The sequence below is a fragment of the Quercus suber genome, unplaced genomic scaffold (genome assembly GCF_002906115.3).
Source record: "Quercus suber isolate HL8 unplaced genomic scaffold, Cork oak 2.0 scaffold_327, whole genome shotgun sequence".
Lineage (NCBI taxonomy): Eukaryota > Viridiplantae > Streptophyta > Magnoliopsida > Fagales > Fagaceae > Quercus > Quercus suber.
In genome coordinates this window covers 284,030-311,101 of record NW_027069780.1, presented here as the reverse complement: position 1 = coordinate 311,101, position 27,072 = coordinate 284,030, and the positions used below count along the sequence as shown (strand labels likewise).

General features: G+C 32.6%; 1 pseudogene; it reads right to left on the bottom strand.

The window, feature by feature from the left end:
- Positions 1-11,158: 11,158 nt before the first annotated feature.
- Positions 11,159-25,290, bottom strand: LOC112032194 (peroxisomal (S)-2-hydroxyacid oxidase GLO4-like; annotated as a pseudogene).
- Between the last annotated feature and the right edge of the window lie 1,782 nt (positions 25,291-27,072).

Here is a 27,072-nt window from a genome sequence, read left to right as displayed (position 1 = left end):
TATATATATATATATATATAAGAGATTTTACTATTTGAGTTAATTGATGCAACCTAAAGAGTATTATATTATGTTTGATTTTTTCCCCATACATGGCACAAGGTATGCTTAGTGAAAAATAAAATTAAGGAATTACAACAAATCTTATTCAATTGTCTACCAGTTTCTTCCTCAAAAAAAAAAAAAAAAAAAAAAAATTGTGTACTAGTTTGGATAAAAGTTGTAAAGGACAAAAGTTCATCACCAACTCTTAAAGTAGAAAAGTTCTTCACCCACAAACTTAAAGTATATTCCAATTACACATTACATTTTGATAGTAGAATTGATGTCAAGATACTTCAACTTCCAAATTTATACTTTGTGGTAGATAGTCTCAAATCTTAGGTCACAAGTCGCACTAAAGATCTGCACTCCTTTACTCAAGTCACAACATTTTGGAATAAACCTAATTGAATCATTGAGGCACTTCATACAGTCTATGCTTGAAAGGTCTCTAGGGCATTGAACTAACCCGTGAAGTTTGTAATTGTCTCCAACATCGAAGTCTTCAGTTGAAAACATTTGTGCATTCACAGAAGCTTGCCCTACGAGTTGGGCCAACCACTCTCCTTTCTTTTGTCTAATCAATTGGTTAGTATTCATGTTTTCTGGGGTATTTGTGAAGAACACTGTGTCGCAGTCAATTTGGCCAAAGAAATCCAAATTATGATACTTCAATGTGCAGTAATAGTACCATATTGTTGCACCTTTATTATTGGGAAATTTCGTTGACTGCATTAACAATACAACTCTTGCAATCTTTCTCTAAGATATCACCACAACAAATGGTAAGCCCATAAACTATGTCTGCGCCTTGACCCTTTGTGCCTATTACAAAACCAGTGGAAGGGATTTCGTAGAGAAGATAAGGAAAAAGCTCATTCAAATTTGTATCATAATGGTCAATGATTGTGGAATTTACCCAAACCAAGTATTAACTCAAACCAAAATTCAACCAAAGCTACAAGAGAGAGGGAGAGAAAAGATTTTGTGACGTAAAATTTAAAAAATACAATACCAAAACATATATTAAAAAAAAAAACCATCAACCTTAATCAGAGTTGTAAGAAAGAACAAAATCCAGAGAGAGAGAGAGAAAGAGAGAGAGAGAGAGAGAGAGAGAGAGAGAGAGAGCACTCAGTTTTTTGTAGGAAAAATTTGGATTGAATGAGAGAAATGATATCGCATTTATACAAAAATAAAATTGGGGAGAAGAAGAGTCAAAATATAAGAAAAAAATTGATTAAGTGTAATGGTAAAGAAGAGGGTAGTGGGGAGATGAAGTGGAAAAAAGGGAGGGGAAATGTTGGTGGAAGTGGAAAGGTTGGAAAAAATGTAATGGTAAATGTGAACTCATAGGGAGAAGAAGAGTGTTTTTTAATTTTTTATTTATTTATTTTTAAGAATAGGGAGAATAAAAGTTTTAAAAGAGAGAAAAAAAATTAGAAAATAAGTGGATAATGTGGCCGCTGATGTGGCTCAACGGGAGCGTAGCAACAATAATTGCTACGCTTTAGCTTTTAGTAATATATAGATTCATAGAAAAGAAAGCACACACAACATATTGATCATTATACAATCATCATTAAACCAAAACTCAAAAAAAAAAAAAAAAAAACACCATTAACCCACTCAATTTATTGTAGGAAAAAAAGTCAATATGTATTTCTTTATTGAAATATCAAGAGAGTTACTTGAGAAAGAAGCTTTGGAGTCCAAAGAATGCGGATTGAATAGTCATGTTGTTTTTCCTCTGCAAATTCAATTGCCATTGACTAAATCCCCTCCACCCTACCACTGCACACACTTGGTGTGATGGTCACTTCATAAGTATAAGTGCTTGTGGGATATAGGGGGCAAGGGCTGGGGTTTAAGTCTCCAAGAGAGATCTTCATACACATATATACTTAGATTTGGCTAGAGTATAATTTCTATCTTGTAAAAAAAAAAAAACCCTCCACCCTAGATGATAACTGCTTGATCCCTATAATCCAATTTATGATTTACAGCAGGTTTAGTTTTTGTATTTTTTAAAAAGACTAGCCTACTCAAGCCATATGCTAAAATTAAACAATCTTGAAAGGACAATGACAATGAGACTTTTACACTACAATAAACAATTATCGACTTCTCAGTTCTAGACTTCAAGCATCTTTTGGAAATCGATATACACAACAACACAACCAATAAAAGAAAATAGCAAAACACAGAATCTCACGATCTTAACCCAATCGATTGTAAGTGAAGAAATGAATTTTTGAAAGTAACAAAAGATAGCTTGAACTCATACTTGTCAAGGCCACTTAATGTGCGATGGATAGCCACTGACTACAACAAAAGATTACACGAGCAATAGGTTACTTCCATTGGTCTGGTGTTTTAAAAAATTGTGAGTATGGAAACAAAATTTGAGAGTAGCAGTAGTTTAGGAAATTTAAATATTAAAGGTTTTTTTTTTAAGAGAAAGAAATTTTTTTTTTTTGAGAAAGAGAAAGAAAGCTTTTTTAAGAGAGAAAGAGAGAATGGAGGCATATAGTCAAAGTTGAGAGGGGAAGGCAAAGCACGAGAGAGAGGTTGCGGAGTCAAAGGTTTAGAAAATCCTAAGTTAATCATTATTGCAGAGTATTGATAATGTACATAATGTGAAAACAAAAAGGCAAAAACCAAAACATCATTTTGGAGGCAAGTTGTGATTAATGCATCTACAAAATCATAAAGGCAGAAACTTTTTATATAACTAATGTAAAAACTTGCCGTACCAAAAAAAAAAAAAAAAAGAGACTAACAAAGGAGGGAGACTTTGTTTATGAGATGTTTGTAAATTCATCACCATAAAATAATAAGGATTCCCATAGAATAAAATAAAATAATAATGATTAAAGTAAATAAAAGATATGGATTTGTGTAATTTAGGCAACAAAATGCTAGAAGATTATCTATCTCGATCTCATTAGTTATTAGTATCCCTTTTTATTAAAAAAAAAAAAAAACTGAAACATTTGGTATACTAAAAGACATGAAGAAGAGAGAGAGAGTTGTGGTGTAAACTCAGTCAATTAATGGGAGAGTTTGATGATTGTAGAGAAACTTCATAGGAGGAGCCACTTGGCAAAAGCTTAGACCCTCACACAATGAGGTCTCTGCTTTTATATATATATATATATATATATTGATATTAATTAAAATAGATTGCATGTCATTCTAAAAAAATAAAATAAATAAAAGATTGCATGTTGTAAGCCTGTAAGCCTGAGTAAAATGTACAAACGGTAGACAAAAAGAACCCAAAAACCATCCAAAAGGTTAGAATTACAAGTTTCAAAGAAAAAAAAAACATGCATCTTTTCTCCATAATGTGTATTAGCTTTAAATTAAATCGAACAATTTAGACATGTAAAAATACAAACATTCTAAGGATTTATTCCCAACGACACTGTTTCTTGATCCACAGGCATAACAAGTACCATTTAAGTGTTGAACCCAAAAGGGGTGGACTTTGGTTTTGTTAATCATATGGATTTATAGCCTATAAGTCAATGATCATGGTCATCAACAATCTTTCAATTAAAAAATAAGGACCTAAGCAAAAGTGGGCATGATGAAGAATGAAAATTGTATAATACGAAGCTTGATTATTTTGGAACTTTATATTATATTGTCATAACCCTGATATGGATTACTAAAATCTGGCACTAGTTGCAACTGCGTGGAGTAACTTCAATTTCAATTTAATACGAAGCTTGATTATTTTGGAACTTTATATTATATTGTCATAACCCTGATATGGATTACTAAAATCTGGCACTAGTTGCAACTGCGTGGAGTAACTTCAATTTCAATATATATCATATCATCCCAACCTAGGTACTTGCTAATTGGTACAAGTTACAACTTTTAGTATCATAATTGAAGATTACTTAAATAATGGTAAGGAGAAATACAAACTTTAAAATTGAGGAATGTGATTAGTGATTACTTGGAATTATACGGTGGTAAGAGCAAAGTTGTTAAATAAAATAAATTTTTATTTTTTATTTTTTTCCATGTGGGTCTAATTAGTTATATTTTGACAAAAGTACAATTTACACCTATAACTTTGGTGAATTATCATTTTAGTCTATTAAGTTTAAATTTTGCGATTCTAGTCCATTAATTTTGACAAACATTGTCATTTTTAGTTTTTCTGTTCATTGCCATTTAACAAAATGTTGTTAATTCTCTTAAAGGATATCATTTAGTGTTTGTAACATTTAAAAATTATTTAAAATGGCGCTGTTTTTAGAGTTTTAATAAAAAAATTTCAAATTTTAATAAATGGAAAGACTAAAATGAAAAGAATTATCAAAGTTAATAGACAATGACAAAATTTAAACTTAATGAACTAAAATAACAACTCCAAACTTATAGAGAGTAAATTGTATTTTTACCTTGTATTTTCCATCACTAGTGAGTTAATCAGTTTACATTGAGATTTTGTTTAACTTGTCTATTTTTTTTTTTTTTTAAATAAAATAAAATATTGAGGGAAATCGATGAATAAGTAGTACTTGTACTGCTAATAATGTAAACTGTGATAGTATATTCTTAACAATGTTACAATCTATATATAATATATAAGATTGATTTAATTACATTTTTTTTATAAACATTACTTTATAAATTATAATCTCATTTTTCAATCTTAAATCTGTTTCCATATACTGGGGTCGATCATGGAGTTGTTATTAAGGTTCAGCTCAGGCGCAATTGACTTTGCTCGGACTGGGAGTGGGGTTGTGCATTTCGTTGGAGGGATTGCTGGGGCTGTTTCATAGAAGGCCCAAGGGTGGACCGTTTGGTGCGTTTGGGAAGCCATGCAAATAAGAGGCTACAAGTATATGACTTACATCAATTGAGACTATGAACTCTAAGATCAAAGCCTACAAGTCCCAAAGATTTAACCATTGCGTTTTTTTTCTTTTTGGTTTGACGTGAGTTCTATTAATTGGTGTCCAAGGGTATTTGTTAATTGATTACTTTAGAAAAGTATTAATATTACTTTTATAGGTTAAAAGTTAGTTACTTTTTTCTTTTCTAATAAAAAAGTTTTTAAAAATAATTTCTAAATAAATGTCTTTACGACATTGGTTAACTTTTCTCTAAGAAAAATTCATTGGAGAATAAATTGTAATTTTAGCCTGTTAATGCTTTCTAAAGGATTGAGGTTGGTTGTATTATTTTTAGATATAATTTATTCTTGAATTTGATGGATAAATCAAAGTATGTATAGTTTTTTTTTTTTTTTTTTTTTTTTTTTTTTTTTTTTTTTGAGAAACAAAATATGTATAGTTTATTTTCAAAAAGTAATTTTCAAACAAACTTTTTCATAATAAATGTCTAATATTTAAGTTACTTTTCAGATAGGGAATTATAGGAATCAATCAAAACAAGCCTAACAACTTTCTCACATGTACTTAAGCTTCTAAATTTATGATTTTTGGTTGAAGACATGATTTTGTCCTTAGTTTAGCTTAGCAGCCCTTAGGATTTTCCTTACTTTTTTCTTCTTTTTTTTTGAGGAAAAGGATTTTTCTTACTTTATTAGGAAGTAGAAAATAAAATCAATTAGATATAAGTGACCAATCATATCTTAAAAACAAATAGTCAGTAAAGATTTAATAACATAATGATAAAGGATGCACTCACACATACAATTCACAAAATCTCAAACATTTCAAAAGCGTCATACTTGGGGTCGAAATTTGGTTATCGACATTGTGCATTCAAATTTCATTAAGATTATTATATTACACATACGTTTACTAGGGCCAAACATATATTTGAGCTTGAGTTCAAGGTTGGGATTCAGTTTCCACCACCACCCTTAATTTCCATCACCACCTTCACCATTGTTGCTGCCTCCATCCTTGCCATTGTTGCAGCCTCCATCCTTGCCACCACCGCCCAGGCTGCCTCCTCCATGTCTGCCATCCTTTGTGTCACTGTCATCTACCTGGTTTGATCTTTTTTCATGCAGCGTCCATTTCCACAAGAAAAAAATGAGTTTGTTGTAATTTTTCCATTTATACAAGTTGAAAAAAAATACAAAAGGCTTTCGCCACACCATAATTCTTAATGTAAAAAACAATATATACAATGGAAAATAGTGTAGCATAGTTATTTAAAATAATAAAAAAATAAAAACCATGAAGTATGTAATGCAACATCTAGCGGAAATAAAATCCAGTTTTTCTATAAAGAATGAATCTAGCTATAACACTAAAATACAAAGCTCTTAAGGCTTTATTTGGTTGAAATGATAGAAAATGCCGTGAGAATAGAAAAAAATTTGTTTTTCCATCTTGTGTGTTTGGTTGGGAGATGGAAAAATAGAGTAATAATGAAAAATAATGTAAATTTACCCTTTTGTTTTGGTTGAAAAGAAAAATTAGAGAATGAAAAATGTAATTTGTGTGAATTTACTAAAAAGGTGTTGGAATAAGATGAAAATGAAAGTTGGTGGCTATCGTAGGAGAAATAAAGAGAGATAATAGTAGAGGGAAAAACTATCCACTTTCATTCAAGTTTTGTTACCAGTTTGAAGAGAAATGAATTTGGTGGACTTTAGTGAAAAATACTTGAGCCCCATCATTTTGCATGATGTTTTCCATTATTAACAAAAAAAAGGGGGGAAATTGAGGTTTTTAACCTAGATTTCTATATGAGGTTTTCCACTCTCTTGTTTTCACCTAAACGTACAAATGTATGTGGAAAATATATCTCGTACATTAGTTATATAAAATTAATAAAAAGAGAGATTAAGGTTGTGTTTGACATTGGCTTAAAAAATCAGTTTATTTAGTTATTTAATATTTAGCTTATTTTTTATATTATTCAGTTTATTTTTGCTACTATTTATATGTCTCATTACACTTTTTGGTACTACTCATGGGTCTCACTATACTATTTCAACTACTTTTTAGCTTTGTCTATAGTATTTTTAGTATAAAGTTTTCAATTTTAATTAAATAAGTTGTTTTCAAACGGATTTCGTTTGGGAAGTGATGAAAACTTTCAGCTTATTTGATTTTGTAGTTTCTTTTGGCACTATTTCAGAGACTCATTGCATTTTTTTGGTATTATTCATGAGTCTCATTGTACTATTCAACTAGCTTTTAATTTAAATTTTTTTTTTTTACACTTGCAACAAAAATTTTTCAGTTTCAGTTAAATAAACTGTTTTTAAACGGACCTTAAGAGTCAAACGAGTGAATGCTGAAGAAGGGTCCTAATTCCTAAAAGACAAAAAGAAATTTAGAAAAGAACTGTCGGATGGATGCCCTTACTAACCTTCTTTGGCCATGGCTTCAGTTTTTAAGGCATGAGACTTGCCATCATCACGGCAACATAAAAAGCACACTCCATCAACTGGGTCATTGGCGCAGCAGTCAAGATCGCAGGTGGGCAAGTGGAACTTTGCATCATCTACTTGTTTTATTTTTGCAATCACCTCCACTATAGAAAATACCGAGTACTATAAGTATAATCTATAAACCTCTTGTATAAATCATACGTACTTGGTCTATTGCAATTCTCATAGCATAGGAAATTAGCCCATTTGGAATTTTTATACTATTTGATGCAAGAAAAATTAGCAGCATGATGAAATTCATTTTAAAATTTCAAGAAACTAAATCATTTAAAAAAAAAAAATTCACTTTATTTGTCAAATTAGTCCCTGAATTTTAAATTTTTTCAACTGAGTTCCTCATTTGATAAAAATGAATGCGTAAATTAGTTTGTAAATAGACAATGTCGTTTAAACATTCTTTTTTATTAAAAAAATTAAATGAAAAACCTTCATGAAATTGTCATTTAATAGATCTTATTGTTTGATGAATACGGTAAAAAAAAAATCTACATTAACCCTCCCTTGAGATTTATGAAAAATAGTACTTCTCTAAATGTTTGTACAAATGACATCTTCCTCTTGAGGTTTGTATAAATAGAACAATTGTACTTCCCTTGAAGTATGTATGTTTTAAAAATTTTAATATTTCATTTGTGAAAACTTATTGTTGCTTTTATTCAAAGTATGTATGTATTAATTAAAATCTCTTTTAAAAAATTTAATATTTCATTAGTAAAAACTTAATTGTTGCTTTTATTCAAACTTCAATGGGGACTCAAAACTTTTGAGGGTTGTGATAACGATAAACCTCAAATTAAAGGAGGGTTATGTAATTTATAAAAAAATTATTTACATAGCTTCATATATATGCTAATAAATTTGGATGAAAGACCAAAATTGACTTCTTTTTGACAAAGTGAAGACTTAATTTAAAAAAAAAAAAAACTAAAATTTAAAGACTCATTTAACAACTGAAGTAAAAATTGGTCTAAATTGAATTTTAACTAAACAATAAAGGAAGGAAAAAGAAACCTCTCTAATATTTATTACAAAGATGAAGTGAAGTAGTAATTTTATAAGGTGAAAATATACTAACGTATGTTCTCATTGTTGGGTATCTTTGCCACCACCACAGTTGAACAGATGAGAAGAATAGCCGCAAAGAGAAAACCTAAGAATATAGAAGTTTTGGAATTCATTTTATTTTGAGTTAAAATGCTTCTCACAAATCTTACTACAAATTTAAAAAAAAAAAAAACTAAAATTTAAAGACTCATTTAACAACTGAAGTAAAAATTGGTCTAAATTGAATTTTAACTAAACAATAAAGGAAGGAAAAAGAAACCTCTCTAATATTTATTACAAAGATGAAGTGAAGTAGTAATTTTATAAGGTGAAAATATACTAACGTATGTTCTCATTGTTGGGTATCTTTGCCACCACCACAGTTGAACAGATGAGAAGAATAGCCGCAAAGAGAAAACCTAAGAATATAGAAGTTTTGGAATTCATTTTATTTTGAGTTAAAATGCTTCTCACAAATCTTACTACAAAAATTTGAGAAAGGATTTGCCTTACCATGACCACTATTTATTTAGTTGGAAGAATCGTAGAAGTAAAAAGATAAAATAAATGTGGATAAAAGTGTGTAACAAAAGAATTGATAAAAAATATCACACCCAACTGGTAAAAACGTGATATTAGTGGGAGATTTAAATAAGAACCGGTGAAAACTTAACAATTACTGTTTTGAAATTTTTTTGTATAAGCAGCATTGCTCTAAAATGTGTAAGGCAATGTTGGTAGCCAATGACACCTAGCAGCCCATTCCAAACATCTAATGCATCCCAACGGCCCACTAGTAATCGTCGGGTGAAAAGGTTCATAGCTTGTGTAGTAGAAACTCCAGCCTAATTACCTTAGTGGGCAATATTAGAAAAACATATGCTCTGTAGTATTATTTTTGTATTTTACTTATGTTTCACCAATTATAGTATCTCTTTATATCAAGTATTTGCTTTTCTTTTTCTTTTTTTTTTCTTTTTAAATTTTAGTTATTTTATAAGGAAGTTAATTAAATATATGATAAATTGTGCTTGATGGAATACAAAAAATAGGATACGGAATTTGTATTCATAGTGTTAGAGCACTTGCATCAACTATAGTAAAATGGCATAAGAGTTAAATTTTGCCTTACAAACCCCAAAAATCACCTCCATCAGCTTTATGCTTCCATTGTGCAAAATACATTTTGCTACTAAATTTGTGCAAATATATACAACCACTGTACTTGTGCATTTCAGTTTTTTTTTTTTTTTTTTTTTTTTTTTTTTTTTAAAAAAAAAAAAAAAAAAAAAAACAAGAATAAAAAATATATATAAATTTTTGCACAAGCTATTGAACCTATTGAATGGGGGCCTATAGATTCAACCCAAGCTATTTAAACTACAACAAAAATGTCTCTAGTACTACAACAAGGGTTACATTGTGGCCTCGCATTTCTATGGGCTTCCTAAACGCATCAAATTCGTCCACCCTTGGGCCTTCAATGAAACAGCCCCAAAGCCCAGCAATCCCAAAAGAAAATGGATAGGCTCGAACCTTTTATTCTGCATGTAACGGCATGTCTGAATCCTAACAAAACACTGATGACAAATTTCAGATCACACAATACTATAAATGAACTAAGCCATTCATAAACATTTTGAGCTTGACTTGATAAAAAACTCATTCATGTTTGTTTGTTTATAAACAAACGAAATTTGAGACTTAATTTTTGGTTTGTTTAATAAATAAGCAGAGCCCAAGCAAACGATATTGTTTATGAATAGGCTCGTGAATGATAGGGCTTGATAAAAAAACAAATCAAGCTTTGGTTGGTTTATGTGCTTTGTAATAAGTTCGACAAGGGCTTGAACAATTGATCCATATTATACTAAGCCTTAAATTAATTGAGTGTTGGGATTACTCATCTAAACCAAATAGGCTTCACAATATACTTAGTATGAGCTTGATAATGTACTTGTATTGGATCTCAATCTCAAGAGCTTGATATTAAGTTTAAGCTTGATATTGAGCTCGAGCTTGGTTTGACTAATGAATCAAGCCAAGCCAAGTTGCGCTCAAGCTCAAACACTATTTGTAGGCTTGGTTCAAGCTCAAGCCAAGCTTGATTGTTTTTATTTGTTGTTGAGCTAAGCTTGAACATTCAATACTTGGGAAAGTTCGACTTGTTTACCGCCTTACTAATAGTTGCATGGTGGCTTTGTTCGGTTAGTCTAGGTCATGTAGGCCATTTTAAGTTAAAAAAAATGTAAAAAAGATACTACACATTTTATTATATAAGTTTTACAAATTCACATATGATTAGTGGATTTTAAAATGTACAATAATATGTACATGAAAAGCTACTTCCACCTCTTCCAAACTTGGCTCCTTCTCAAACATCCTTAAAATTAAGCTCTATGCCTAAAGTGCATTCAGCATTGACACTGTCAAATTCTCACACCACTACACTACCAATCCACCATGATTAGCCATTACCACTTACAAGAATTTAAGGGGAAAAAAAAAAGTCCCCCCTCCCCATCATTTTAAAATGTATTTTTCAATCAATAACTTCGAGACGCATACCCTTATGCCCAGGCTTATGGAATAATTTCTCCAGGCATGAGCTGGAGGTTGCATTTTTTTTTTATTCTATAAAAATTTACAAAAATCTATCAATAGGAAAATAGAAAAAAACGATCCTTAAACTCACAATTAAGAGTAGGATAATACAATGGGGTTGTGTTCTGAACCTTTATCTCTAACATGGACCAAAAGGTTCCACATGTATAACAACCACACTTATTTATAAAACAGAAATAGATATGGCAGAAGATAGTATTCCTGATACCATTTCACTATCTACATGCCAACTTGATCAATGGAGAAATCTCAACATATTCCACACCTATTCATGGTTGGTTGATGATCTGAATCATTTTTCTTTAGGACATTGTCTTAATGCTTCAATATTTTATTAGAGCATTGAATGGAATTTTTCGTGCTGTGTCCTCACATGACTTCTAGTAATATCTTCCACACTAGGACAGCCAGATAGTGCCATGGTGAGCTCAAGCTCATCCTTCATCATTTGGATGACTTTTCTCACTCCATATTCCCCCTTTGTTGCCAACCCATAGAAAGTAGGCCTTCCAATCTGCAATAATATATATAGATTACAATAGGGTGTAGAAAGCTATGACTATGAATTATAAAATTCTCAGAGGTTCTTATATATCAGCATCCACTTTGAGCTATAGAGAAGAAAAAATTGAGAGTTGATAGCAAGTGTGAGTGTTGAGGCTTAAAACTGTCTAGGCATGTCACTCCCACAACTATATCCACTACTCTCAAAATGTTTCATTGATCTAGGAATTTATCTTGAGCAACTTAAAAGTTTTTTATTTTCACATGCAAGTTAGACAGAAATTAGTTGAGGTGCCACTCAAATCAAACAATAAGTTGAAAAAAAGAAAAGGCAATCCAGCAGCTGAGTATGATAGAGCTGCATGGCATCAGTTGGTTTCACAGACATCTATTGACATTTGAAACTCACATAACAGCAATTACACAAGTGCATAACTAAAAATTACTACTTGTTCGCTTTAAATAGCAACTACATGACTGACATTTCGTGTGAATAAATAGTGTAAGAGAAGATTCATAAGTTAGTTTGGGGTGGAGAGCTTACAAGGACGGCTTGTGCACCAAGGGCTAATGCCTTGAAGACATCTGTTCCTCACCGCACTCCTCCATCAAGGAACACAGGAACTTTCCCTCCAACAACATGAACCACCTGCAACCACAAGGTACATAAGTATTCACAATTGCTGTCGTCCTTAGCATGCCAAAGAACATACCAGTCTGCTCAAGTCCAAACAGAAAATTCCTCAGCAGGAATGAATGAGCACATACATTTCCTATATTAAAATGATAAAAATTCCTACAGATTGTTATGTTAAGGATGCCTAGCTACCGCATTACCACCTACAAAGTTTCCCTAATTCCTAATACTTTTAGCTTTTATACAATAAAATGGACACAGAAATGCAATGTATCTACAGTTAAAACCTAGTATCTGTGTCTACACCTACGCGCTTAATGAGTAATAAAGTCTTATACTAAGCAGTAGAGATAAAGCTTTACCTCTTCCAGAACAGTAATAGTGGCAGGAGTATAATCAACCTGGCGAGCTCCATGATTTGAGACAACAATCCCAGCATCACCTACTTCTACAGCATTTATTGCTGCCAATAGTAGTATTATCAAATGTTAAGGATATCTGAATGTTGAACAGAAAGTAAAGCAATACCACGACATTCAAGGATCTGAGTAAATTATCAAGAGTATGTAAAGACACAGAATTGAAAGGGATTTACATTAAAATGTTTGGCAGAGTGGACAGAGGAGGTAATAATCAGAAATAAAGATTACATATTCAGGATGATTGACAGGGATCCACTACTAGAAAGTTTGAAGGTCAAAAGGATGACTAAATGACATTTGCAAAAATGATAAGATGCAAATACCATAAAATGGAGGCCCTACCATCTTCACGAGTGAGTACCCCCTTGATCAGAATTGGCAACTTTGTTATAGATCTTAACCATTCTATGTCCTGCGTATGTTGTAATGCACTAGTTAAACTCATAAGAATGTAAGAAACCATAGTCCTTGCGCACCCCCTCAGCAAGAAAAATTAAAAAGTGAAAAAATATAGGCACTTCCAATGGTATCTCGAAGCCACAACCTCAACATAAAGTTATAAAAGCACCAACTGAACTACTTAATGCTAAAATCAGTTCTATTATTATAAACAACTAGTTTTGAAAATTTCCGTTCTAGGAAAAAAACTCCTTTCCTAGTTCCCAAAATTTTTTAAACAGCATATTACAAGGTAATCAGAATAATTAACTGGTTTATACCCTCCAACACAAAGAATCATCAAATGTCCTTTTGGAAAAAGCTTCTAATTTTGAACCATCATCCTGCAGAAAATTTGATTCATTGAGTGACTGGAAAAAAAAAAATTTAATTAATTAAATATTGAAACTTCAGTTCATGCATCCATTCATGTAAATCCCATGCATCTGGCACACTTAAATGTTAAAATTGGGAGTTGAAAAATTCCACTCACATTGTCAACTTTGGTTGATGAGAGGCCTTCAAAATTCTTTATCTGCAGTAAAATCATTCTGCAGAACTTATTGCAGTTATATTTCAAATCAGATTTAAGATAGAGCTTATTGTGTTAGTATGTGTTAAATTACCGATTGTTCCAAAAGTTTAAGCAATTGGGATATGGAAAATTTAATCATTTAACCAATTCTTCTAATTGTATGGAAGGAAAATAAATTCCATTACATGAAGAAATTTATAGCCAACTGTGAAGGCAATAAAATGATTAGTGCTGGAAAAAAAAAGAAAAAGAAAAAAAGATATCTACTTGCTCTTTATGTCTGCTTCCCTTCGACCGAGCCTGGGAACATCAACTGTCAGGACAATAGCCTTGTATCCATTTCTTTCAGCTCTCTGAACTAGCTGAGCTGATACATCTCGGCTCTTGTATACCTATCCCCAGACAAATATCAGATTAGAGTGTGATTTGCTAACAATGTGATTACCAAAACAAAGACAAAACAGCAACCAAAAGGATAAATTTATTGAATGAACTTTTAAACGCCAAAGAAGGATGAATACATATAATTGAAAAAACCGAACAGCATTGCAGCTGGAAGCAACCTCCTCGATAGTGCAGGAAGACATGGAGGACAAAACCTGCAATGAAAAATAACTTACAATTCATGCACCTCCGCAAGAAAATTAGCTCCATATTTGTTAAATCAATACCATTATAGTATTAGACACAGCTGCTGCTCTGGCTGTGGCAATCTCTCCTGGAATAATCACAACGAGTAAGTAAATTAGAATCCAAACAAATGTCAACTGAGAGTTAGAACCCTTCCAAGGAGATTTGGACCTTCTGGATGTGCCAACTTGTGCAGACCAGATGGAGCGATAATAATTGGCGCTGAGATGTTGTAACCCAATACAGTAGTTGAAAAATCTATTTTGGTTACATCTACAAGCATTCTAGGCCGGAATCTGAGAAGCAATAGAAATTGATCAGGAAATCATTGTAACCAGTATGCAACAAAAATCACCAACAGAATTAGCAGCAGCATACGTAATTCTACGAAATGCTTCCTGATTCTCTTTTAACGTGTATTGATCCTCAGCTCCTCCAGTATAATAGTCATAATGCATATTCGGAAAAGCTTGCCTCGCCAACTCTTGAAACTCGTTCACGTTAACAGGTTCACCCTCCGTTATCCTGGAAACATGAGAATTAATGATGCATTACTACTTTCCAGTGATCTAGTACTAGATGCAGTCTCAAGTGACTACTCCATTTAAAGACATTGATTATGATAGTTTCCATAATAGCAATAATTTCTTAAAATAGGTGATGCTCCTTGTTTTGTGACAAAAAAGTTTTGCTTGACCTTGTTTATATTATAATATATCCGCAGAAGCGCAGAGCTAGCAACTCTAAATTTCTTGCCCAAAATAATGCTACATTGATGAACTATGATCAAAGCCATTGACAAATTATATATTGGCCATTCCTCACCACTAAATTTTAAACAAGTCAATTTCTAGATCAGTGACCAATTAAGCAAAATAATATTCTAAATATCTACATAGGCACATTCATATGGGTTGGTAAGACATCCCAAAAACATTAAAATCCTTTTTTCTTCTCTATGTTGAGTTCATGGTCTACAAAGTAGTGAAGAGCTAAAAGATTCATCATGGCACTTACATAACTAGCATCAAACCAGCTAAATGACTAAAAGTGCATCAAAGCCATTAAAACCAATAAAAAGCATGACGACTCATGAAGTAACATTCATTGCAACTCAAACAATGATAAAGGATATTTTTTTTGGGCTAATGAGGATGGATCCAGAGCTCTTTGAGCACCTGATTATTTCGCCAGATGTGTGTAATCTCTAGTCCAACTCACTATGTAATTACAGACTCCAAGATACCCTTAAAGATCATTAGGCCAACCATTGGGTTTATGGTCAAGGAAGTTGATGGTGATCAAAGTTAAGCAGCACATACCTATAAGAAACGTGAAACTCTAGTTAATACAATCTTAACAGCCTATGAAGGTTTCGGGCAATGATATTGACTAATGTTTTTTTTTATACAATGATATTGATTATTGTTAATGTAGAGAAATGTGTATAGTTGTACCTCGTAAACTGTTTAAATCTACTTCAAAATAATGTGTGGATACTTTTAATTAAAATATAAATCTAAACCGAGTTAAATATGTCGGTGGGCTAGTGTGCTTTCTATTTTTTTGATACCAGACAAGACAGCCTGTATTAAAGTACAGTGCCTTATTTGGCCTGTATATTTTCAAAACAAGAGCTTTGTGGTGGCCTGTACATTTTCATTCACGTAGCATGATTGCTTATAATTAGTGGCAACTGGCAATGCAATCATGATGGAAAAAACATTTCTTTCTTTATTTGTTTCGTTTTTGTTGGTGCCCATTTTTAACATGGGTCAGCAAATAAAGCCCCAAAGAAAAGCAAGGATGAAAGGACCTAAAGGACTTGTTACTAGATCCACATCCTAGCCGAGCTAGCTAAGTAACCAAAGAAAAAGGGTTTGCTGCAGAACAACCCAAAGAATTGAAATAAAGCCCAGAAAGCCCAGATTATTTATATAAGAGAATTGGAGGCTCTGAGCACTCCGTGAAAAAAAAGGAAGGGAGAACAAAGAGAGCTGCAGAACACGAAGGTAAGTAAAACTATTCCGTAATTTCAGACATCGAGCAGTGTGAAGAAAATGATGGGTCCTACTCCTTCGCATCCCAGACCTGGAAAGAGAGAGGACTTACAGCTGATTGAAGCTCGGGAGTTGTAGTATTCCGCCGTGGTCCCAGAATTGTCAAAGAGGGAGGAAGAGAGTCAGCAAGAAAAGGGGTGGGAAAGTCCCAGAATTTGTGTATAAATAAGAATAGAACAAAGAAAACAACAACAACGACAGAGAAAGTCATAGGCATTAGTAGAGAAAAATAGCAGCAAAGTAGTTTTGAAATAGTAGGAAAAACCCCTTAGCAAAATATTTTGGCATGCACCACTAAAGTATTTCCTCTCCCAAAAAAGACACTCCTCTTTGAGCTTCATAGCCAATCTGACTCACGTTCCAAACTCCATAGCTTTGAGCTAATCTTAAGCAATAAGGCTATGGGAGTTGGGGCTAAGACCTTTTTGGCCTTCGTCATTCTGTAGAAAGCATTATATTTTTTATTTGTTCTAACCCATTTTACGAAGTATATATATAAATATATACGTATTTGTATATTTATGAGGATGTATGCTAACATGTTGCAAATTAACATTTGCTTGGTGAGAACTTTCTTCGGACTTTAGTGTCTTTTTGTGTAGACTTGTAATAGTAGAGAAAACATGTTTCTTCTATAGAAAGTGGAGAGCCTCAATGGAAAGCAGAGTATTGTTCCTTTTGCAGAAAGTGGAGAAAGCCTCAGTAGAAAGTAGAGTAACATTCCCTTTGCAGAAAGCGGTGAAAAGTTCACTTTATCAACATATTCCTTCTGCAGAAAGTGGAGAACAGCCTCTTATGCGGTAGTAGAAGAGGAGAATAAGCTCATTTTGCAGCAAAGCTTCTTGGACCAGATTTAATGCTTGTGCACATATTGGCAATGGCAAAATGGGACCCTAAAGCCCATGCCATGTAGATGTCAGACCCGACTTCCTTATAAAAACCCTAGACTAAAAGATTTCTAATAGATGCAAGACACATGGCTAGGTGTAAAACGTGAAAAAAAAAAACGACCCTCTAACACTTTCTAATTGACACCAGATGAGAGTTGAAAATAGAATCCCAGACTCAAAAGTTGCAAGATCTACTCCATGAAACCCCTTCTTTCATCATTCTCTCTTTCCGGAGCAGTCACTATTATTGATCCATGCTATGGTAAAGACTTAAGGCTGCCAAAGGAAACAAAGAACCTTGGGCCATGTTGCTTATCACAACAATACTAATTCAAGGCTTTCCAAGTTAAAGATATGTGGTGGAAGTAGTTTCTGACTTTGGCAATAATTCTCCACTTTCAATCAGTTTTTTTGTTGTTGTTGTTGATAATTTGATAGTTATAAACAGGTACTCGAGGTTTCTTTTTTGTAATACCTGCTCTTTTTTTTGGCAACACCCATGCATCAATGAGCCCATCTCTCTTCTCATCAAGTGTAACGCCCCAAAATCATAAGCAGTAAATGCCTATCTAATCTGAATAATCCATAAAATATGTTAAATAAAAGAAACTAGCAACCTTGAATTTCATCAGAAAAGTCAGAGCTCTAATTCATTAAATACAAAACATCCTCAAAATAATTCTCCAATACAATGTTTAATGCCATAAAATAATAATAAAATCCTCAGTTCTACAAAAATAGTTTGTAACTGCTATCTCCCAAGAATCTTTACTCCAGTAATCCCTCTAATGTATCTGTAATGGAAAATAAAAGAGGGGGGGGGGTGAGATAACTCAATAAGTGGAATTCACTAACATTAGGGTGTGGGAACAAACCTTTCAAATAAATAATTTTTTTTCAACAATTTCATAACTTGTAACTCATCAATATTCATCATCAAATACTTCATATATAAAAAGAAAATATCTTTATATTGTGAGCCATCATAATACATATATCAATACAATCACATAAACAATTTCCTAGGCTTTTCTCGTGGTCAACGTTTACGCCCCGTTGACAGGGTTGTGCTATCCCCTTTTTGGGACTAGAACCTCCTTTTCATCTCCTTTCTTAAGGATGGTTCCCTTGGAACCTAAAAGTGCACTCCCTTGCTAAGGAGCTTCCCTTTTGGATCCTTAATAGTATTCTCCCTTGCTAAGGAGCTATCAAATGTGCACTGTCCCCTTTTCTGGGACCGTCCCTTGCTAAGGACTAGCTGCAGTATGATTGTCCCTTGCTAAGGACTAGATACCATACTGAGCTTCTATTCACGACTTGCCATAGGTTTCCAAAACACATTTCAATATGCTCACAAAAAATAATCCATTCATAATTCTCAAAAATATAAAGATATATATACACACATACAAGTTTAACTAAATTTAGGTTGTCCCACAAATTTTTCATAAAACGAATAGTAAACGTGCACATCAACCATTTATAAAATATCAATTTATACATAGAATATCAACATATTTCTTTTATAAAATAGTTTAAAATCAACACTGTTTTGGGAAAACCCCCAAAATTAGTAAACACCACTTACCTCTTAGTTGCAAAAATAAAGGATATCAACCTCCCTCGAATCACAACAATTCAGTAGAATTAGAACCTAACAACACCGAAAATAGGTTCATCAATACACAATTTCTCACTTAAAAATCTATTTTCACACTTAGACGATTATATCCTAGACAATATTGATTTATCCAAAATCCTCCATTTATTCGCCTAGCATTCCAATTTACTTTCAGATCAGATTTCTGGACTTATAAATATTGCTGCCTAATCAGAATATTCATGAAGCTTCAATATAGCTAAAAGATAGCTAGTGCAATAATATAGCTCAGCCAAATCAATCTTAGAGCCAAAAGAGGTCCATATGAATATACATACTATTCATACATAATCAATTTTCAAAGCCTGGACCATACGGCTATAAAACAATTCCTATTATAATATTGTAATTATCAACCCAAAGGCCCAAAATTTAGTACACGGCTGAACTAGTGCAAATGCATACTAACCGGTCAACAATTGAGGCTATGTGTGAAAGCAAAATAATCCACAAGCACCCTTTGCCCATCCAAGATGGCCATATACGGATATATATATATATAAACCCACAAAAAGCATTATTTTCCCTTTCACATTATGACAAAGCAATTGATAAAGTCCAAGCCTATTAGATACAATATCAAAGCTCTTGACATGCAGCTATATTTGACCATCCCTTATCTAATATAATAACAATTCTAGGAGCCCTTTTTCTATTACTATAATCATAGAAACCGTACCTGTAATCTCTACTCACAGCCACAGTGAAGAGAAGTAAAGTTCAGTAGTCTGATGCGGCTGAAGCAAAAAGAAAGTCTCATAAGTATATGTGAGGTAAAAGACTAGGGTTTTTAAGGCCCATATATTTACTTATGTCATCTCACTTGGGCTTCATATTCCAATTGTATTTATCTTATTTTTTTTTTTATTTTTTTTTTTAATATCTTAGGCCCAAACCCATTTAATCCATTTAATTGCAGGCCTCCTTTATAGTTTACATATAATAAATAAATTGGTGTCAAAATTTTGGGGTGTTACAAGTATTGGGGTTCAATCCCGCCTACATTAAAAACTGATTGATATCTTGGTTTGATGATAAAAAGTTATCATTACGAGCAGATATCATAAGTTGAAACTCTCTTAAAAAAAGACTCATTAGTATCATTTCTTTTTTAGTAAATGGTGATAGTCATGTGTTTGGAAGTGTTTGGATTTCAAACTTTGAAATTTCAGAATTTAGATTTAACCTCTTAAAGTTTTATTCCACTTGCATTAGTAGTCACTCCATCCATATTTTCCGTTTAGTGCCACATAAATTTGTCACACATGTTTAGTTTATCTAATAAAATGATGCCACATAAAGAGCCTTTTCAGTAAAAGACTATAGTTAGGCAAATTATTTTTGCTAGTTGCGGGTCCACACAATGCGTGATACAGTTACAATTTTTAGTGTCAATATAGTTTAGCAAAAAGTTTGGTTCTTCTTCCAACCAAACAACATAATCCATCAACATTAAGAACTTATTTCGTGGTATTTTGGTAAGAAAATATATTACATTTGTGATTGTTTCTATAATAAATGAAAATATGATTATGAAATACATTACTATTTATTAAATTAGTCTAAACTGCAAAAAATAAATTTAATGAGATCATCTTAAAAATATTATCACACGCAACGCACGGGTGCTCGACTAGTATAAGATAATACCGAAACGTGTTATTGAAGAAGAAACCGAAATACTCGACGAAAAACCCCTCCAAGCTAAAACCGATCCACTAGTGAATAAAGTTAGAGTACATGAATAACAAAGAGACACTCTAAGCCTAATCTACCTAATGACCTTGAACCCTTCAAGTTCCTGCTACCAACGAGCTTCACAGAACCATGTATTCACTAATTGTTTGGATTCCGCAATTAACTCCAAATTGCATCCGCCACTCAATGGCTTTTTCCAATGCTTCCCATATGCACCAAAACTTCTTTCAACACTCAGAATGAGTGAGGTAAGTGTTTGAACTAAGAATCTCTCAAGGATGTGTAGAGGAAGAGGTAAAAGTAAAGGAAACTTTAGAGAAATGGTGTAGATGATTGTGGATAAACAATCTCTAACTCCCAAGTGTTTAACTAGGGTTTTCTCTCTCAAAATTTTCTTTGAAAAACTCATTGTTTCAATTTCGTGGGCAATGAGGGTTTATATAGTATTGGTAAAGGTATTGAAAAGACATACTTAAAATCATCAAGCAGAGAGTTTCGCGGGTCACTCGAGACTTGGCCTAAGTCATGAAGTGACTCATGAAATCTAGCCTGATGAAGACTCTTCAAATTCAAGCATGAGCTTCTCATGTGGCATTTTTGCAGGTTGGCACTCGCGAGCTAGTCGTGAGCTGGTTGCGGGCTAGTCACGAATTCTTCACCTTCACAGAATCTTCACCAAGCTTTCACACACAACTTTTACATTAAATCCCACAAAAATACAGGGAAATGATTGAATAGAATTATAATCAAATTTTACATAGAATTAAAACCAACATAAAAACATAGTTGTAAATCACAACTTTACAATTTGTTCCTCTAATTATTTTTATAATAGTAATTATATTAGTCAATTGACTTTATAGATTTATCTTGGATGATTTTTTTTTCTGTAATTATATCTGGGACTGTTTGACCTTACATATACTCTACCCTTTCACATTCATCTTACTTTAATTTATAAAGAACTCCTTCCACACTTTTTTTTCTTCATTACTCTTACTCAATTCATTGCTCCTCCCTTTCACATTGTTATATGGCCACGACAACCAAAAGAGAGAGAAAAAAGAAAAAAGAAAAAAGGCTATAAATGGTTATTTGGGCTACATGGAGTGCTCGAAATACGCTGATATATGAACCCTCACAACTCCAGTTTACCAGAATTTATGACTCGGCCATGAAGCTAGCTACTGACATATTACCAGTAAAAAAATTTTGCATTCAAGGTAAAGCTTCAATGGGGAAATCTTTTTAGTACCTTCAATGCTTTTTAATGATTACTAAAAAAAAATTACATACCAGATTCTTATATATATATATATATATATATATATATATATATTTATATAGTATGACGTTTTATTTTCAATCGTTTTTGTAATATTTCAATAAATCTATCACTTCCCAAAAAATAAAAAAGTATGTACACTTGTAAATTTGCCTGTAACTAAATTAATGTATAGGATTGTTATTGACATGTGATTTCAAATTTGGTCCACTTTGGTCCATTCAGTCTATTTCGGTCTTGGTTACAATTTAGTTCATTTTGGTCCACGCCATTCCATTTCGGTCCATTTGAGTCACTTTGGTCCAAGATGACAAAAAGTAATATTATTATTTTAATTCAATGATTTGTGGTATTATCTTTCTTTACGTTCTCCCCCCCCCCCCCTTCTCTCTACCCATTCCTAACTGATATTTGTATTTTAGTTTTTGAGTGAATTACAAAATTTTAGTGTTTTGATATGATATAATTTTAATTTGAAGACCAATTGAGGATATATTTTTAATTTTTATTTTTATAAAGGGATAAGAAATTTAAAGATTTATGATATTAAGTTCAATATTATAATCTACAATCTTGCAATGTATAAGTTATTCAAGTTCAACATACCATGGTAGAAATTCATTTATTAATAAATTTATTGTCCTTTTCCATTCACTAATAGGAATTAACGATCATATACATTTTTATACTAGCACTCAAAATAGTTGATACAATAAGACAAGGCTTCACGAAATAAGTTCTTAATGTTGATGGATTATGTTGTTTGGTTGGAAGAAGAACCAAACTTTTTGCTAAACTATATTGACACTAAAAATTGTAACTGTATCACGCATTGTGTGGACCCGCAACTAGCAAAAATAATTTGCCTAACTATAGTCTTTTACTGAAAAGGCTCTTTATGTGGCATCATTTTATTAGATAAACTAAACATGTGTGACAAATTTATGTGGCACTAAACGGAAAATATGGATGGAGTGACTACTAATGCAAGTGGAATAAAACTTTAAGAGGTTAAATCTAAATTCTGAAATTTCAAAGTTTGAAATCCAAACACTTCCAAACACATGACTATCACCATTTACTAAAAAAGAAATGATACTAATGAGTCTTTTTTTAAGAGAGTTTCAACTTATGATATCTGCTCGTAATGATAACTTTTTATCATCAAACCAAGATATCAATCAGTTTTTAATGTAGGCGGGATTGAACCCCAATACTTGTAACACCCCAAAATTTTGACACCAATTTATTTATTATATGTAAACTATAAAGGAGGCCTGCAATTAAATGGATTAAATGGGTTTGGGCCTAAGATATTAAAAAAAAAAATAAAAAAAAAAATAAGATAAATACAATTGGAATATGAAGCCCAAGTGAGATGACATAAGTAAATATATGGGCCTTAAAAACCCTAGTCTTTTACCTCACATATACTTATGAGACTTTCTTTTTGCTTCAGCCGCATCAGACTACTGAACTTTACTTCTCTTCACTGTGGCTGTGAGTAGAGATTACAGGTACGGTTTCTATGATTATAGTAATAGAAAAAGGGCTCCTAGAATTGTTATTATATTAGATAAGGGATGGTCAAATATAGCTGCATGTCAAGAGCTTTGATATTGTATCTAATAGGCTTGGACTTTATCAATTGCTTTGTCATAATGTGAAAGGGAAAATAATGCTTTTTGTGGGTTTATATATATATATATCCGTATATGGCCATCTTGGATGGGCAAAGGGTGCTTGTGGATTATTTTGCTTTCACACATAGCCTCAATTGTTGACCGGTTAGTATGCATTTGCACTAGTTCAGCCGTGTACTAAATTTTGGGCCTTTGGGTTGATAATTACAATATTATAATAGGAATTGTTTTATAGCCGTATGGTCCAGGCTTTGAAAATTGATTATGTATGAATAGTATGTATATTCATATGGACCTCTTTTGGCTCTAAGATTGATTTGGCTGAGCTATATTATTGCACTAGCTATCTTTTAGCTATATTGAAGCTTCATGAATATTCTGATTAGGCAGCAATATTTATAAGTCCAGAAATCTGATCTGAAAGTAAATTGGAATGCTAGGCGAATAAATGGAGGATTTTGGATAAATCAATATTGTCTAGGATATAATCGTCTNTAAACTTAGCAAGAAAATTAGCTCCATATTTAAAAATCAATACCATTATAGTATTAGACGCAGCTGCTGCTCTGGCTGTGGCGATCTCCCCTAGAATAATCACAATGAGCAAGTAAATAAGAATCCAAACAAATTTCAACTGAGACTGAGAACTCTTCCAAGAAGATTTGGACCTTCTGGATGTGCCAACTTATGCATAGCAGATGGAGCCACCATGATTGGCGCTGAGATTTTGTAACCCAGTACAGTAGTTGACAAATTTATTCTGCTTACATCTACAAGAATTCTAGGCCGGAACCCGAGAAGCAGTGGAAAGTGATCAGGAAATTATTGTAGCCAGTTTACAGCAAAAATCACGAACTGAATTAGCAGCAGCATACGTTATTCTGCGAAATGCTTCCACGTTCTCTTTTAGGGTGTGTTGATCCTCCGCTCCCCCAGAAAAGAAGTCATAATACATTTTTGGAAGAGCTTGCCTGGCCAATTCTTGAAACTCATTCACATTAACAGGTTCACCCTCCATTATCCTGGATACATGAGCATTAATAGATGGATTACTTTCCAGAGAGTTAATACTAGATGCATTCTCAAGAGACTACACCATATAAAGACATTTATTATGATAGTATCAATAATTGCAAGAATTTATTAAAATATGTGATACTCATGTTTAAGGCCTTGAAGTTTTTGCCTGACCTTGCTTATATTATGATATAGCCACGGACCAGCTTGAGGCAAAGTTGGGTTCCCAAGCAACTTTAAATTTCTTGCACAGCGTAGTATTACTTTCATGAATCATAATCAAAGCCATTCACATACTATGTACTGGCTATTGGCCTTCCTCACCAGTCACCACCATTTTAGGCAAGTCAATCCACTGTATATGGATGGGTAAGATATCCCAGAAAACCTCTCTTTTTCCTTTTTTCTTTCCTTCTTCTTCTCTATGTTTAGTTCATGGTCTATAGAGTACTGCAGAACATAAAGATTCAACATGGTACTTACATAAGCAGAATCAATACCAGTTAAATGCCTGAAATCACTTCAAAGCAATCAATACCAATAAAAAGCATGATGACCCATTAAAGTATTAACATTAATTACTAATCAGAAGATGGTCAAGCAGACCATGATCAAAATATAAGCAGCACTTACCTACAAGAGCTGAGATTGAAAGTCCCTAGAGTTATTACAATCTGAGCAGCCACTGAAGGAAAAGTGTATTGAGTTGGACCTCATACTCAAAAGAGCTAAAATGTCAATTGAGTTAAATATGTCAGTGCGCCAGTCTCTAGAGAGCTACTGGGAGTGGTGTAATTTGCACAAATGGGCAAGGTTATAATTGTCATTGTGATGAACAAAGTCGTGTTAAAACCAGACTCTGAAATTAGGCCACCTCAGCTGGATTCAACCCAAGTTCTGTTCATCCCATATTTGAGTATTGAATAATAATCTCAATGATAATTTCTAAATTATTTATGTTATTATGTAGAATTAAATAGTAGCTTATTTAAATATATTGATTTTTAAACGGGTGTCCTAAAGTTAATGAGATTTTAATCTCTCTCTCTCTATATATATAAAATCGAAACCTCTGCTGACATCATAATTTTTCACATCAGCGCAATATAATATTCAAAAAATAAAAAATAAAATTAAAAGCACCATTTTCTCAACAAAATAAAACCTGATACTTGCCAAACGCCTTGTAACTGAATTGACACATCTCTATCTACAAAGTGCTTAGGAGTCTAGGAGGTGGTTGTGCATCAGTATGCATGGTTTTATATTCTAACACTCCTGTGGGACACAATTTTTGCCAACAAATTTGGCAATAGGGTGCATATGATGTGGTTGCGGATGTTGAGAGACCTTTGCAATCCACCTCGATACAGTTGGGGGAGCGCTTGCCTTGCATGGTTGTACAAAGAGTTATGCAGGGCAACCAACAGAGGTGCCAGTTAGATTGGCGAGGCCTTGATACTGGTTCAATATTGGGCTTGGGACAGATTCCCTTTTTTGTGCCCAAGGATGGACCTCCCACCAAATGATGCACACGGCCCACCACTAGCATCTTCTCCATTGTCCATTAAGTAAGTCTCTTCCTTGACCAATTCTCTCTATTGAAAATAGATCCATAATTTTAAACAACATGACACATTGTTGGACATAGAAAATAAAATTTTAACCTTGATATTCCTCAAATTTTGAAAATTAATAGGATTTTTATTTATTTTTAAATATTGTTTTACAACCACTGAGGTCATATGTTATGATTGATGTATAATAAAAGTGTTATTAATTTCTAGCTCCACCACTAATCATATGTTTAGATAATCATTTGTTGGTATAAACTTAGTGGTATGTAATGTTAAATTTACTATTACCCATCATTTATTGTTGTTAATTACTTCAAATTCTCAATTCCAAGTATTAACTATTCCAGTGCTATCTAATTTGAGATAATGAAGCTTGTATCTTATTAATTTTTTCCTTTCAGCTATATACGATACAACGCTTCATGAATGGGAAGTTCTTAATTAGAATATTGTAGGAAGAATGGGCCATATATATGATACAAAGCTTGTATCTCTCTCTCTCTCTCAGTTTTATTTTTTGCTAATTAGATTCTTTCTTACAGTTTCTTCTTCTTTTTTATTTCTTTCATAACTCATCCTTTGCTGGAATAATTTTGCTAAGTTTTGTGGATAAATAGCATAGGAAAAAAATTAATTGAATTCAACAACTATTGATAAGGAAAAGAATTCAAATAAAGTTTTTGTTTTCACTCTTGCTAGTCTATAAGAAGTAATCATTATTCTGTGAGCTAACGTGCCGAAATCTGTCTAGTCCAGAAAAAATTATTTTGTTTTCACTCTTGTTTTCACTCTTGCTAGTCTATAAGTTGATAAAAAACTAATTGAACTTAGCATTATTCTACAACTAAACATGCTTATGTAGTATAGTAGTAGTATTTGAAAAAAAAATAAACAGTATGGATTTTTTTAAGCTTCCATCTGCATACAATTCCTTTTTCTTTTTTATTAGATTGCATA